This window comes from Hordeum vulgare, chromosome 5H, assembly GCF_904849725.1.
Source record: "Hordeum vulgare subsp. vulgare chromosome 5H, MorexV3_pseudomolecules_assembly, whole genome shotgun sequence".
NCBI classification, from domain to species: Eukaryota; Viridiplantae; Streptophyta; class Magnoliopsida; order Poales; family Poaceae; genus Hordeum; species Hordeum vulgare.
Window position 1 is genome coordinate 301,238,174 of NC_058522.1, and position 6,249 is coordinate 301,244,422.

Consider the following 6,249-nt stretch of genomic DNA (forward strand, 5'->3'; position numbering starts at 1 on the left):
GTTCAAAAAGATCAAACAGACTTAGTGACTAGTAGCTTCCTTGTGCGACCACTGCCTATTATGGGCTCTGGCTTAGTTGATCAGTCGTGGAAACCTTACCCGAATGTGCCAGCTGATGTAGCTATGATAGGTGGGATGGGCCTCCTGTGGGACTAGGTGACTGCTTCTGAAAGACTTCGTCTCAATCTTCGGGTTGGGTCCAGTGGGTACAGCGTACTAACCTTTGCAGAGTGTATAAACTAATCATGATTAGCCGTGTCCCCGGTTATGGACAATTTTGAGCAGCTAGGCCATTACAGTTGTTGGATGATCTTGACAGATGACACACTTAATAAAACTTGATGGGAAACTTAATGATGGTAATAGGTTGGAGTTGGAGGTGCCAATTCAACCATATGTGAGTTATTGTAGCAAACAAATTAAAACTTGACTATTAGGTAGTTATGAGGATAAAATCAGCTTTCTGCAACATAACCATCAGCCTTTCTCTTGTTATACTATGCATATACATGTAGGTCTGTTATATTACTTTTTCTGTGTAACTTGCCGATACATTCAAAGTATTGACCTATATGGCTGCAACGTATCATGTTGCAGGATATTCAGACGAGGAGTAAGGTACCGTTAGGGTCGTGAGTCTTCACTCAACATCGCCAGTGGGCTATGATGGGACTCATCGTTGTTATTCTGCTACCTTTCCGCTGTTTATTAGAATAAAGCTAGCTAAGTGCTATGCAGATTGTTATATTTTATAAATTCTGAATCATACGTTATTATAAATGATGCACTTGCTATATCTGGTTTTCATCTATAGTGTGTGTGCTAGCGAGTCGATCCAGGGACTAGCACAATAAAGCACAGAGACTCAAATCCTTCGAGGTTTGGTCGTTACAGATGGTATCAGAGCAATGCGTTGACTGTAGGTCGTGGCCCTAGAAAATGGATTAGAGAAGCCATAGGAGTGAAAATTTATTCTATTAACTTTGTCTACATCTTACTCTTTCATTAGGCAACCACTCTAGTATCTTGACCAGCTTAAGTAGGAACTTGTTCTGAGACCACCACTTATCTTGTTTTATTTGCGCTATTAACGTGTTAGCGTATCTGTTTATGCCCGCTTTGTGGCATGACGATACTAGGTTGCTTGCTTGATTGTTATTTTGCTTGTTGTTAAACTAGGATCTTGTTGGAATTATTCGACTATATATATAGATATGTTTGATTATTGTTATGCTTGTTTGTGTTATTTGTTATGTTGTTTTGTTGCCTCATATATATTACCTTGATCATAATATGCATATGGGTAGAATATTTATATTCCTTTAGACCTATTCTATCTATTACTCATCTATTCTTGCCAACCAAAACCCTTAGTATGCCTATTAGAGTGAGTTCCCCAGGAGCTGAGATAATAGCAGGTGTTGGTTGTCATCTGTTAAACTTGTCTATTGGGAAGCATGAGTTCCCTACAGATTTGATCATATTGAAGTCACAAGGTCTGGATATTATTTTGGGTATGGACTGGTTACAATTATATGAAGGAGTTATCGATTGTGCTAGTCGATCTATCTCTCTCAGTGCACCAGGAGGGAAGAGAATCAAATATGTATGTAAGTACCAGCATAAGAGGATGCAGGTGAACTCTCTTAAGGGGGGTAGCCTGGAAGAGGTGCCAGTTGTGAAGGATTATCCAGATGTGTTTCACGTATCCCAGATGAAGAAGTGTCATGCCGAGATGGCAGATGTTCCTTTGAGAGATACAGTGCCACTTGATGCAGTTCAGTTGGAAACCGACTTGACATATGAGGAGAAGCCTGTTAAGATTCTGGAGACAACAGAGAGAGTTACTCGCACCAAGACAATCAGGTTATGCAAAGTTCAGTGGGATCATCATACCGAAGAAGAGGCTACTTGGGAACGAGAGGAGGATCTCAAGCAGGATCACCCACACCTATTTGCTAGCCAACCCGAATCTCGAGGGCGAGATTCATCTTAAGGGGGGTAGGTTTGTAACATCCCAATTTTCTTAAATTCGGATGTTAATAGATCATTCATATGCATCTCATATTCTTCTATGCATTATTTTGTTCTTCTGAAATTTTATTCATTATGTGACTGCGGGCAATTTATTGGAGTGGAGATAATATGACTTCTCCCCTGTCGAATTAAAGTGCATAATGTTTCGAATATTATTTGGAGTTATCTCATTTGGTTTTGGAAACTTTATAATCTTTCAAATTATTTTTAGTGGGGTTTTTAAATGCGCTTTGTGTGGCCTATTGCATAAAAGCTATTTTCAAAAGTTTGCATTAGGTGGAACTAGGTTTCCTTTAGTATGTATTAGGGGATTTATTTTATACTTATATATATGTGTCTATATTAGCATTTTAATATATATATATATTACTATATGCGTATATTTTTTTAATATATATATTTATGTATATATTTTTGTATACGTATATTTTTCTATTTCTCTCTTTGTTTTTCTTTAAAAAAATATTATTTAGTTATTTAGCTTTTTTTGGCTGTTTTGGTTTTATAAAAAAAAACAAAGGGGGGCCAGGCTGAGCCAGGCCGAGCCAGCCCAGCCCGCAGCGCACCCCACAGCCTCCATGCCACGAGCCAGGCTCCTGCCAGCTCCACCCTGGCCAGCGGCCAGGATCCCCACGTGCCTAGCGCCCCAGCGCACCACGGGACTCCCAGCAAGGCCAGCAGTCACGCTCCTGGTCCCCATCCCATCGCGCCAGCGACCGAGCCAGTCAGCTGGGGCATCGCACCATGTGCACCACGAGCCAGCAATGCCCAGGCTCTGCCCGCGTTGACCAGGGGAGAGCTTCGCCCCCTTGCCCAGCGAGGCCAGCAGCCAGGAGGCCCCATCGCCCCCAGCCGACAGGAGGGTCCCGCGCCCCTTGCCTCGTTTCCCCTATCCCGAGCCGGACTCCCGCAGCTCCCAGCCTCCCGAGACCGAGTCTGGCCAGGACTCCTCCTCCTCGCGAGTAGAAAATGTTAGGTTGATCTCTTTACCCAATGGCCCCAACGGCCCATTGGACCTTGACTCACGCCTTGATCGGGGGCGTCCAGCCCAAGTAAGGCTGGTGGGCCCCTGTCCCACAGTGCTATATGTAGAGGAGGTGGGGACCATGGAACGGGTTACGACGTTCGCCGCCGCCACTTGTTCCCCACACTCCTAACCCTAATTCGATCCAGAGGGTTGCACTGAAGCGACGGGAAGTCCACCACCGTCGCCACAGGATCTCCCTCCTTCCCCACCGTCGTCACCACCTCACGATGGACGACCGGAGGGAGCTCATCGATTTCATCACAAGGTAACATCTCCACATCACACCGAACACATCTAGCCTAAGATCCACGGGATATATCAGAAAAGTCCAGGAGCCGACCCTCTCGTGATTATTTCCCTGTCCTAATTTTCTCCTGTCGCCCCATCTCGCCTAGATCGCACAGGAGCCGCCCCTCACCGCGCCGACGCCGGAGCCGCTATCGCCGGAGCACCTCACCATCCACCGGAGTTCGCGAAGCCGTTCACCAGAGTTTGCGCACGTCACCGGAGTTTGTCCGACCGTCACCGGAGAAGCACCATCGGAGGCACCACACCGAGACGGTTCCGTTTTTCCCCGCTGTTCGTGGTGAGAACGCACGCACGAGCCATTTCATCAAAGCCCAATGAACAGCTTCTGGGCGAATTTAATCTGTTTTTAATCTGTTTTTAGCTCTGTCAGATTCTCGGTATAATTTTGAAACGCGTTTATCTTTTTACTCGTAACTCCGATTGAGGAAATTCTTTTTCTTGTGATCTCGTATTGATGAGTAGAACACGTTAGAACCAGTAGTTTGCAGTTTTACAAAAATTAATTTTTTTGTTAAAACAGATTATTTTAAACCTACCGGAGGCCATATTTTGCAAACCGTAAATCTGATTTAGTTGATTCTTTTTGCGTTGTCATCGTATCAGCATGTAGATGATTTTATACCTGCTGCCATGCTATTTATGCTTTGGTTTTAAACAAGTTGTTTTATTACCGATGGTTTTATTTGGTGTTATGTGATTGTGGTGATTGATTTGTGTGATTGTTTGCAACGTGTAGATTGTGCAGAGTGCGACGCAAACTATTGTCAGGAGTGTGACTTTCTGAATCAGAATCAAGGCAAGTTACATGTTGATCATCCTTTACCTATTACTTTCTATGCATGTAGTATTATATCACCCTATAAAAATTATGCATGTATAGGAATATTATTATTGCTATGCTATTGAGCTATATCCCCATGTTATGAAGATCGTGTTAGATAAAATTTTGCTATGCTATGTAGACGGGGATTGGTTCCTGTATTCATTGAGATCATGTGAGGATTACTATAAAATAAATTGAGTAGTAATTCAGGATATAATACACCTCTAGGCGGATATGGTATTGCTGGGTGGTTTCAAGAACATCATGGTTCCTACCCTCTGAATGTAAGTGGAATGCCGCCCAGGTTCAAAAAGATCAAATAGACTTAGTTGATCAGTCGTGGAAACCTTACCCGGATGTGCTAGCTGATGTAGCTATGATAGGTGGGATGTGCCTCCTGTGGGACTAGGTGACTGCTTCTAAAAGACTTCATCTCAATCTTTGGGTTGGGTCCAGTGGGTATAGCGTACTAACCTCTGCAGAGTGTATAAACTAATCATGATTAGTCGTGTCCCCGGTTATGGACAATTTTGAGCAGCTAGGCCATTACAGTTGTTGGATGATCTTGACAGATGACACACTTAATAAAACTTGATGGGAAACTTAATGATGGTAATAGGTTGGAGTTGGAGATGCCAATTCAACCATATGTGAGTTATTGTAGCAAACAAATTAAAACTTGACTATCAGGTAGTTATGAGGATAAAATCAGCTTTCTACAAAATAACCATCAACCTTTCTCTTGTTATACTATGCATATACATGTAGGTCTGTTATATTACTTTTCCTGTGTAACTTGCCAATACATTCAAAGTATTGACCTATATGGCTGCAACGTATCATGTTGCAGGATATTCAGACGAGGATTAAGGTACCGTTAGGGTCATGAGTCTTCACTCAACATCGCCAGTGGGCTATGATGGGACTCATCGTTGTTGTTCTGCTACCTTTCCGCTGTTTATTAGAATAAAGCTAGCTAAGTGCTATGCAGATTGTTATATTTTATAAATTATGGATCATACGTTATTATAAATGATGCACTTGCTATATCTGGTTTTCATCTATACTGTGTGTGCTAGCGAGTCGATCCAGGGACTAGCACAATAAAGCACAGAGACTCAAATCCTTCGAGGTTTGGTCGTTACAAATAGTTATAGAAGTTTGATTAATCTCAATTAGTTTTGAGTTGTGGTTACGGTAATATTGAAGTCATGCTAGTAAGGTGTTGTGGATCTAGAAATACTTGTGTTGAAGTTAGTGATTCCCGTAGCATGCACGTATGGTGAACCGCTATGTGATGAAAACTGAGCATGATTAGTATATTGATTGTCATCCTTTGCGTGGCGGTCGGGATCGCGCGATGGTTTATACCTACCAACCCTTCCCCTAGGAGTATGCGTTGAATGCTTTGTTTCGATTACTAATAAAACTTTTGCAACAAGTATATGAGTTCTTCATGACTAATGTTGAGTCCATGGTTTAGATGCACTTTCACCTTCCACCATCACTATCTTCTTAGTGCCGTGCAACTTTCGCCGGTGCACAAAACCCACCATTAGCCTCCCTCAAAACAGCCACCATACCTACCTATTATGGCTTTTTTCAAAGTCATTCCGAGATATATTGCCATGCAAATACCACCATGACATGTGCCACCACGTCTACATTGCCATTGCATGATCGTAAGATAGCTAGCATGATGTTTCCATTGATGTCTATGCCATGCTAGATCATTGCCACGGTACACTACCGAAGGCATTCCATATAGAGTCATAGTTGCTCTAAGTCTTGAGTTGAAAGTGTGATGATCATCATTAATGGAGCATTCTCCCATGTGAGGAAATTAAAGAGGCCAAAGAAGCCCACCAAAATAAAAAAAAGGCCAAAGAGCACACCAAATTTTTTTTGAGAAAAAGAGAGAAGGGACAATGCTATCACTTTTTCCACACTTGTGCATATTAAGCACCATGATCTTCATGATTGAGAGTCTCTCATTTTGTCACCACTATATAGCTAGTGGGAAATTTTCATTATATAACTTGGCTTGTATATT